The sequence below is a fragment of the Miscanthus floridulus genome, chromosome 8 (genome assembly GCF_019320115.1).
Source record: "Miscanthus floridulus cultivar M001 chromosome 8, ASM1932011v1, whole genome shotgun sequence".
Classification (NCBI taxonomy): domain Eukaryota; kingdom Viridiplantae; phylum Streptophyta; class Magnoliopsida; order Poales; family Poaceae; genus Miscanthus; species Miscanthus floridulus.
In genome coordinates this window covers 172,961,923-172,971,950 of record NC_089587.1, presented here as the reverse complement: position 1 = coordinate 172,971,950, position 10,028 = coordinate 172,961,923, and the positions used below count along the sequence as shown (strand labels likewise).

The 10,028-nt window shown below is 42.2% G+C and overlaps 1 long non-coding RNA gene across 1 annotated transcript; it reads left to right on the top strand.

The window, feature by feature from the left end:
- Window positions 1-434: 434 nt before the first annotated feature.
- LOC136474030 (uncharacterized) lies at window positions 435-3,941 on the top strand. Its single transcript, XR_010762829.1, has 4 exons — window positions 435-897; window positions 1,049-1,187; window positions 1,984-3,375; window positions 3,542-3,941. It is a non-coding gene; the product is annotated as an uncharacterized lncRNA (long non-coding RNA).
- The last annotated feature ends 6,087 nt before the right edge of the window (window positions 3,942-10,028 follow it).

The window sequence follows — 10,028 nt, the reverse complement described above, 5'->3', positions numbered from 1 at the left end:
AAGTTTTGGGGTGTCACATCGGGTGTTATCTGTATGTGGTGTTTGATACTAATAAAAAAATAAATTACAGAATCCGTCAGTAAACTTCGAGACGAATTTATTAAGTTTAATTAATTCATCGTTAGCACATTATTACTGTAGCACCGCGTTATGAAATTATGAACTAATTAGGTTTAAAAGATTTGTCTTGTAAAGTAGTCGTAATCTGTGTAATTATTTATTTTTTTAGCCTATATTTCATACTCCATGCATATCTTTAAATATTTGATGGGATAGGGCGTAAATTTTTTGTGGATAAAGTAAACAAGGCCTAAGTCTGTCAATGCCTTGGCTGTTGAGTGATTTTTGGTAGGGCTTATCTACCCAACGTTTTTTCTCTATCTATACAACTAAAAATTACCGGAGTGAACCGTTCACCTGGCTTTCACCTCGCCTCCCCTCGCGCAACTTCACCTGGCTTTCACGGTTTCGCCTTTGCCTCCCTGCGCGACCTGGCGCTCCCACGCGCGCGGTGCCCCCGGTCCCCTCGCTTCACCGTGACAAGATCCCGGTGCTCCCTCGCTCCTCCGTGCAAAGATCCCGGCTCCGATCAATTGATCCGTCTTCCCCGTTCCTCGCTCCAGCACAAAAGGAAAGATCAATCCTCTCCCCCGCAGTCCTCGCCATTCGCCTCGCTCCCTCACAATTCGTCTGCCGCCTGGCGCCCTCGGCCTCATGAGCCCTCGCCGTCGTCCTCGCACCGCCGCCAGCCATCGCCCTCGCCCGCTCGCTCGCCCACCTCGAGTCATTGGCGAATACGTGCTCTTTTGTCTCTCTCGTGGCGATGACTGGGCGACCGCGTCGCCGCCGCATGCCAGGCCTTCGTCGGGCCATTCGCCGGCGATGAGCACCCAACAGGTATGTCCATCCCTTCTCTTCCCTTTATATGCTGTGCCAAACCTAGCAACCGAACATGACTTAAGCTATTTGTATTCGGATCTGATCTAACTATATGTGTATGCGTATTATGCTTGCTAACTTCGATTGTCCTTTACTGCTGCCGCCCCAGGTTAGATTGAAATGGTCATGGTGAATTATGGGCACTGGCCTCATAGATTTGGATCGGCCGGCTGCTTGGATTGGGGCTACATGCTGGACTGAAAGGATTCACTTAATGTTGCTGCGATCTGTAGTGCCTCATGGATCAGGTAGCTGGTCTTTGAATCAAATCGCAGTGCCGAATTTCTTGTGCCACCGGGAGTAGTCTTAGCCTCTTAAGCTCTTAGCCCAGCAAATGGACTTGTATGTATCCTTCGATGGGAGTTTCTTTTGGTCCAGCTCATGTGTTGAATATGCTGTTATAGTATTCTGATAGAATTGACTCTCTAGCATGTTTTTGTAACTGAAATGTGTCAGTCGACGACACCTGTCCAGTGAATTAAATTGGTTATCATATCTAGATCATCTATGGTTAGTTTCAGTTTCAGTGCACTGGATGCATAAACTTTTTCCACTATTCTGTTAGGACAGTCTATTTCTACTTGGTAAAATCTAGTTTCAGTGAGCGGCTGAGCATCATTGGTTCCTGAAGCTGGGACAGTCTATTTCTACTTTTTTTTTGAACCAGGGAGCTTCCCCATTCCCACTTATTTTGAGCGGAAATACACCTATGTTGAAGAAGCATAAGTGAACCCCCCCCCCCCCCCCCCCCCCCCTTTCCCTATTAGCTTATAGAAAAATAATGTCTCAAGGCACAACTACAGTACCCAAGAGCTTATGTGGAAGGACATTCATTCAGCCTGTTCGCTGGTTGGTTTCTGGGCTGATAAGCCCGGCTGGTGCTGGTTTGTTGTGAGAGGAAAATACTGTACCATGGCTGATAAGTCCTGGCTGAAATCAACAAGCGAACAGGCTGATTATCTAAAAAAATAGAATCCGAAGGGCATTGTATTCTTGCGATCATCAGGTATGAGCAGAATCAGATTTCACGGTTACTTTTTGCAGGGTTCGGTTTTCTGGAGTAGGAAAGGGATGCAAGAAAGCACGCCTATTGGAAGAGGTAACTGATTAATATACGATGATTTGGCTTTCACAAACACGAAAAGCACAGAACTGCACAGCATAGGCATAGCTCGTGCTCTTGTTTGTTTCCTGTTCAATCTGTGTTGAGTTGTAGTTTGGGCAAGGGCTGATAGTCTGGTTGCAGAAACTCAGGTAATTTCATTGTGCTCTCTCTGAACGAAATCTGCAATGGCTCTTGTGGCCCACTTTCATTTTCTAAACATCATAAGGTCCAATCTGGTTCACAGTATTTTAAGCACCATAAATTTTGTCTATCTGTACCACGCTAATGCTTATTGCAAATTGCATTAAATTACGGCATAAACAGTTTAAAATACTGATTCTGGTCAGTGTGCCAATTCTATTCAAATCTAAAGTATTTTTTTTTTCAAATCTTAATGTTTATTTCATCTTGATTGTACCAAAATTGAAGATTCAACCACTACTGTAGTTAGTTTGATAAAAATGGACTCTTGATTATTGCTGCCTGAGTATAGGAAGTAGGGTAGTCAATAGTCATTGCCAAGGCTGTTCTATGCTTATCAGTTTTGTTTTCTTTTGTTCCATGAAAACTAGGAGTACATATCTATGATAAATACGAATTATAATGCTTGTTATTCAAGGATGAGAAAATTTTAAAACTGTGGAACTGGCAGAGCATCATTTGCTGACTTCTTGCCCTCTCTTACTGAGAAGTATTAGTTTATTGCATACCAAATATGGCAATTAGAAGGCCCATTATGTTCCTTAGAGTGAAAAGATCTGAAGGTAGAAAAATAATTATCTAGGTATCATTTTATTTGTGTTGTAAAATTGAATTGAGTTTCTTTTAAAGAGAATTACAGCCTACTGTTGCTCCCTTCTTGAAATGTATTTATTCTTGAGCAGAATGCTACAGTGATAATGCTACCATTTTCTTCCATCCAGTGAGTAATTCTAATCATCTTGAGCCAGGTTTTATAGCATAGCTAGGCATCAAAGTTATCCTTGAAAACCTCTCATTTTTTTATATTTTAGTAAATGTGTGGCTCCATGTTGGATGCCATCTGTCCTTTTCCCACAAGTGAATTTGACTTACAGTGAGCAGTAACTTCTCTCGGTGATCTTTTGTTGTTGTGTTTTAATTAGCCATTTGTCTGAAGCAATCTCGTTTCAAATAGCTCGAGCCTTTTTTAACATCGACAAATTATTATTGTGATTCCAAAGGTGATCCCTGGTTTCAAATTCACATATATGATCATTAATGCACCTAGATGGCCACAGACAGACCTATATCTATGAAGGACTAAAAATATTGTTACAGGGGCTTATCTATGCGATGAAGAGAACGTCAGGGTAAGCTTTAGCATCCACCATTCATATAGTAGTTTTTCAATCGCCTCAATGTTGTATCGATGTATTTTACAGCAAATCATTGCTTGTGAACAAATTCTTCCCTGCGTTTGTACAATTGTTAATTCACATTTGTTAGCTAATAAATAATCTTTGTGCTGTCTTTCAGTTACTTTGCACAGAAGGTTCAGAGCGTGTCATAATTTCCATGGGTGCCTCATTCGACCATGGTGAAGATAGGAACCTGCACCTTGCCATGGAAGGTGGACATTCTCACAACAGAATTGACCATTCTGCTGATATTACTGGAAGAGATTGAAAGATCACTGGAATGGAGGGAGTGGTAATATCATCCATTTTTTATTAGACTTGGTGTGGTGTTCTATGCAAGGATAACGGCTTTGGATTTCTGTTGTGCAATGGAGGGAGTAGTAATGAAATGCTTGTATGGCTCTAAAATTCAATAGATTGGCTTTGGCCGAGAGACAAATTAATTAGAAGAATGTAAGCGTGGTTTATTTTTAAGGCATGCTCCACACTGACAACGATATAAGGCGAAGGATGAATACCATAAGATTTGGTTCTGGAATGTATTTTTTTGGATAAATACTTAAACTGTTGAGTTCTCCACTTAATCCATGAGTCTGTTGAAGCTTAACGTTATGACCCTTTGGTTGAACTTGAAAGAGAACCAATTGGATAAAAAACAATACGTGGTCCAAAAGTGAACCGATAGAGTTGTCAATAATACATGTTTTGAATAATTTGGTCTCACTTCACTCATGACAGCATACACCCTATGGTCGGAACTAACAATTGTGGCAATGTTGTTGTAAAAAAAAAATTGTGGCAATGCCAGTGCACATACTTTTTTGACCATCCTTGAAAATAATTGGATCACATGTGAATAATTGTACAAGGCTGCAATTAGTGTTTAGCATATTGGAATCATAATCCAATAATCATGAATGGTTAAGATGATTCTTTAATAGAATCACATAAATGTATCACCTTTGTAACATGATATCGGCCTACATGGAGGTTGTCAGGCGTTATTTTCTTCCTGTCGCAACGCACAGGCATGCACCTAGTTTTAAATAAAAACAAAGAAGCTGGAGCTGTTTTGGAGGAGCCACATCCTTCAAAAGGGCTCTGGCTCCTCCAGAGGAGCCCCTCAGGAGGAGCCCTGCCAAATACCCCTTGAGTTGTCTTGTTTAATTTTACAGTAGTCTTTACATTTATTTTCAACGGAGTGTAGGCAAGGCAACTCATGATGAGCACCTTTATCCTATTATTTTTGAGAAGTCATCGAACTTTGATTAAAATTTTATAAAAATACTAACATTTATAATACAAAATAAGTATCATTCCATAATATATTTATAGGAAACATAGATGATAATACTATTAACTATAAACTTGGTCAAGCTTGAGCTAGTTTGACCGGCACGGATCCTATAATTACATTTTTTTTTATCGATGGAGAGAGTATTGTGCAAAAAAATTGCCTCAGATGGTTTATAAGACAGTTTGATCCACTTTGCTTGTTTGGCCGCAAGAGTGCATGTTGAGGATGGTGACTGTTATCCCGTTCGGCTGATACTTTTTTTTTTACTGTGTACTAGTTTGTTTTGACTGGTTTTGGCTGATTCAATAGTGTTCTGTGAGAGAATAAGCTGAAATCAGCTGAGACAAGCGAGGCGAACATGCCCACATGTGGTTAACTAGCTCATGCGTGGGTTTTATTTGTACTACCTCTGCCTTAAAAACAATGCAATTCTAAGTTTGAATTGGATGCCTGTTTGATTCGCTGCCAATCATTGTCATGCCATATATTAGTCGTGTCATAGTTTTTATATAGCTGTATGGTTCACTAAAGCCAGCAACTATAATGTGCCACATTTTTTGAGTACTCTGTTTCATAAGTTAACTCATTTTCTTGTCAAAATTAGTCATAAATGTGGCTTCGATTTTGCTTGCCATACTTTCCGTGGTAGTCATATTTTGTCTATAGTTAGATGTGACAATGTTTGATAACGAACTAAACATGCCATGAATCAAACTTTTTTTTAAGTTGGCTAAGTTTATAGAAAAAGTTATTAATATTCAAAACTCCAAATAGATATACTATGAAAATATATTTTATGATTACTCTAATGACACTTATTAGATATTATAAATGTTATTTCTCCTTCTAAATTATAAACCATTTTTATTTTATATAATTTTTACTATATATCTAGACATACTGACATATATAGGGGATCTTTGGCATGTATATGCCCATACGCGCGCACCAACATTTTTTTATTTGTTCCTTTGAAGATTAAGTAGATTACCGTGTGTCCATTTATTTGTTCATGTGCTAACCTCATTCTACTTTATATACATATACATATACGTATACGTATACGTATACGTATACGTATACGTATACGTATACGTATACATATACATATACATGATTGCAGTCCATGCGATTATTTCCATGCCGTGGAGCTTATGGATTTGTCTGTTTGTCCATGCGTTCATTTCCATGCCTTCATGCATTGCCTACGGGTGTTCCCTGTTTGCAAGCAGGTCTCTGTGTAACTTTCTTATGGACTGCTCCCTGCTATCTTCATCTTTGAGCTTTAGCCAAAATGTAAAGGGCCCGTACGTGTCCCTGAATACAACACCGGCAGTCACTCCACAAGTCAGAGGGCCTCGCAAAACTACACGATCAAAATGTACAATATGTGCGCGCAAGCATTGAAAGGCCGAAGGGACCAATTAAGGCGAACAAAGTCGATCAAAGTGTCGTTGGAAGCCTCACAAGACTAGCAAAATGCTTAATGCAATCCAAATTTTCATCCTGTAGTGTCTCCAATTGTAACATACTCCCCCTGTTCCTAAATAAAAAGATTCCTAGAATTGTCTTAAGTCAAAATTTTTAAACTTTGACCTAATTTATAGAAAAATCATCAAAATTTATGATAACAAACTAGTATCATTAGATTTACCATAGAATATATTTTCATAGTGTGCTAATTTTATGTCATAGTTGTTGTTACTCTTTTCTATAAAATTAGTCAAACTTAAAAAAGTTTGACCGGTACAGATTCTAGGAATTGATTTATTCGGGGGATAGAGGGAGTATTTTGTAATAAAGTGACTGATGATTTTTTTGAGGGAAGTGACTGATGATTTGGCAGTTTACGAAAGTTGTCTGTTGTCTTATGACTCTGAGTTGTTGACGAGCTAAAGCCCTGAGTTTCTAAATGAATCTCCCGCGATTCGGCCTAGCGCTGCCTAGAGTCCACCAACGCGCCAGTGTCTCAACCTGAGCTCGCTGGCGCCACCCTCGTCTCCATCTTCGGTGCCCCCACCCGAGCTCGTCGGCGCCGCCCTTGCCTCCATCTCTAGCAGCTCTCTTCCTCACTCGTCTCCAACTCCGGCAGGCTTAGAAAGGGGGTCAGGGGGGCGGAGGTAGGGAAGCCAGGCGACAGGGATGGTGGCCGGGCAGTTAGGGGCCCTGGCGGCTGCTGCGGCGGCTGGGCCAGGCTAGGGCGGAGGCGTTATGGCTCACAGGTGAGCATGGCCGTGGCGGTGGCGGGAGTAGGGCGGGGGAAGGGAAGAAGGAGGCCGCCGCGGCCACGTTAGGGTTCACTGGAACTCTGTGGCTGAAAGCTCTAGTTTGGTTTTGGTGAATTGATGAAACCCTAGGTGCTAACCTACTTGCTCTAGTGATCATGAGAATAGGCAAGCACATTCCAAGTGGTGGAGCAAATGGAGATGATCATGATGATGGTGATGGAATGGTGATGATCAAGTGCTTGGGCTAGGAAAAGAAGAAAGAGAAAAACAAAATAAGCTCAAGACAAAGGTGATATCCATAGGGCCATTTTGTTTTGGTGTTCAAGACACCTAGTGGGTGTTATCACATTTAGGATAGATAGCCGTACTATTAAGAGGGGTGAAACTCGTCGTGAAATGCGGTTATCAAAGTGCCACTAGATGTTCTAACTCTTTGCATATGCATTTAGATTCTAGTGAGTGCTAACACCCTTGAAAATGTTTGTGAAAATATGCTAACACACGCACATAAGGTGACACACTTGGTGGTTAGCACATTTGAGCAAGGGTGGCGGAGTTTGTGAAGTTGAGGAGATCACTGGTGTGATCGAACGCAGGACCGGACCCTAGACCTGCTCGTCCGGTTAACCGTGTAGAGAAGGGAGCGGCGTCGGTCTGAGACCGAACACTGGCACAAGAAAGGACCTGACGCGACAGAGGTGCGTTCGGTCAGCCGTGACATACGCTGACGTTAGTTGCATGGCTTGACGAGCAGAGGAGAAGAAGGATCAGACTCTGGCCTAGGTTCGGTCAGCCCCCAGCGGACGCGTCTGGTGGCAAAAATGCCGCTCAGGGAGCTTACTGGAAATGATCTTACTCCACGTTGGCGCGAGTCAGGTCAGAGTAGCAGCGCGTCCAGTCATGGCGTTGGGTGCGCAGGAGCGTGCATGATCTGACGTAGTGGCGGTGCGTTCGGTCGCCCTTCGGGTGCGTCTGGTCGTCATTTACTCAAGTTGACCGTTGGAGATCAACGAACGATGTTGAACACGGGGGACACATGGATGACAGCGTGCGACCGAACACTAGGGCGTCTAAGTCCGGTCGTTTGAACCTACACGTCCGGTCGCCCCGAGAAAAGTGCAGCGAGGAGCCCAACGACTCTATTTGAGGGGGCCTCTATTTAAGCCCCATAGCCGGCTCTTGCTCACTCCCTTTGCCATTTGCATTGACATAGCAACCTTGTGAGCTTAGCCAAAGCCCTCCCACTCATCTCCATCATTGATTCATCATCTTTGTGAGATTGGGAGTGAATTCAAGTGCATTGCTTGAGTGATTACATCTAGAGACACTTGGTGATTGTGTTTCGCTGCGGGATTCTCTTATTTCTCTTGGTGGTTGCCGCCACCTAGACAGCTTGGTGCAACGATAATCGTTGAGCTGAGGAAGATGATTGTCTCTGGCTCTGATCATGGTGATTGTGAGGGGTTTTTGACCTTTCCCCGGTGGAGAGCCAAAAGGTACTCTAGTGGATTACTTGTAGCTTATGGATCCCCATCTTGTGTTGGTTGTGCGGCACCCGATTATGGGTTATCGTGTGATGCCTATTAGCACTTGAACCTCCAAGTGGGTGAATCACTACAACGAGGACGTAGCTTGCCGGTAAGCAAGTGAACCACGGGGATAAATCTTGTGTCATCTTGTCCTGAGGATTTTTTGGTATTCATTGTGATTGATTGATTGATCATCTCTTGCCACGGCGATATAACTTCACTACCTCATTCTTGTATTTACTTTCCTAGTGTAGCTAAGCTCTTTAGTGTAATTAATTTTGAGAGCTAGCTTGTGTCGTGTCTAGTGGTTAGTAAGGCTCTTTAGTTAGTCTATGAGAGCTCACTAACTTAGTGGTAGTGTCTTAGCCTCTTTGTGTGAATTAGAGATCATAGCAACTAGAATTGTGGATAGGATGCTTGCATTTTGAGTAGGCTAGCGCAACACTCGCTTTGCTTTATAATTGTCTAACCACTTGGTTTAAGTGTTGTTGTAAAAATTTTTATAGGCTATTCACCCCCTCTAGCCATTTAGACCTTTCAAATGGTATCGGAGCCATGGTCACCATGATTTGAGGTTTAACAACCTTCGGTATCAAAATGGCTCAAATCAACAACACCAAGAAGCCACCCCAATTTGATGGCTCTAATTATCCTTATTGGAAGGCAAAGATGACCACCTACATCAAGTCAATCAATAGAAAGGTATGGAAGGTGGTGGAGACCAAGATTGAGGTTGCCAATGCAGAAGCTCCCACCATGGCCAAAGAAGTGCTACTCCAAAACAATGACATTGCTCTTAGTGCCATTCATGATGCATTGGATGAGAGAACATTTGAGCAAATCAAGAACATTGAGATGGCTCATGAGGCATGGAAGAAGTTAGAGGAGTCATTTGAGGGCACTCAAGCCATGAAGGGTGCAAAGGCATATATTCTTAAGGAGAAGTTTGCAAGCTTCAAGATAAAGGAAGATGAGAGTGTGCCGGAGATGTTCCATAGGCTTCAAGTGCTTGTCAATGATCTCAAAGCACTTGGAGAAGAGGTGAAGGACAAGGACTTCTCCCACAGTTCTTGAGATGCTTACCATCTAGATTTGGCACATTGGTTACTATTCTAGTGAGGAGTGGTTTGGACACCATGACACCAAACCAAGTATTGGGTGATGTGATGACCAATGATACTTATAGAGATGATGATGAGAAGGAAGAAAAGAAGGAGAAGAAAGATGAGAAGAAGGATGACAAGAAGAAAAGTGTGGCATTCAAAGCCACATCATCCAAGGGCAAGGCCAAGCAAGACTCATCAAGTGAAGATGAAGGTTCATTCTCTTGGGATGATGATGACGATGAGAAGATGGCTCTCTTTGTGAAGAGATTTGGCAAGTTCATGGTGAAGAAGGGCTATTATCCTAGAAGAAAGAAGTCTTCATCCAAGAACAAGAAAGAATCAAGAAGGTGCTTCAAGTGTGGAAGCAAGGATCATCTTGTTGCTCAATGCCCATACAATAGTGATAATGAAAATGATAACAAGATGAGCAAGAAGAAGGACAAGG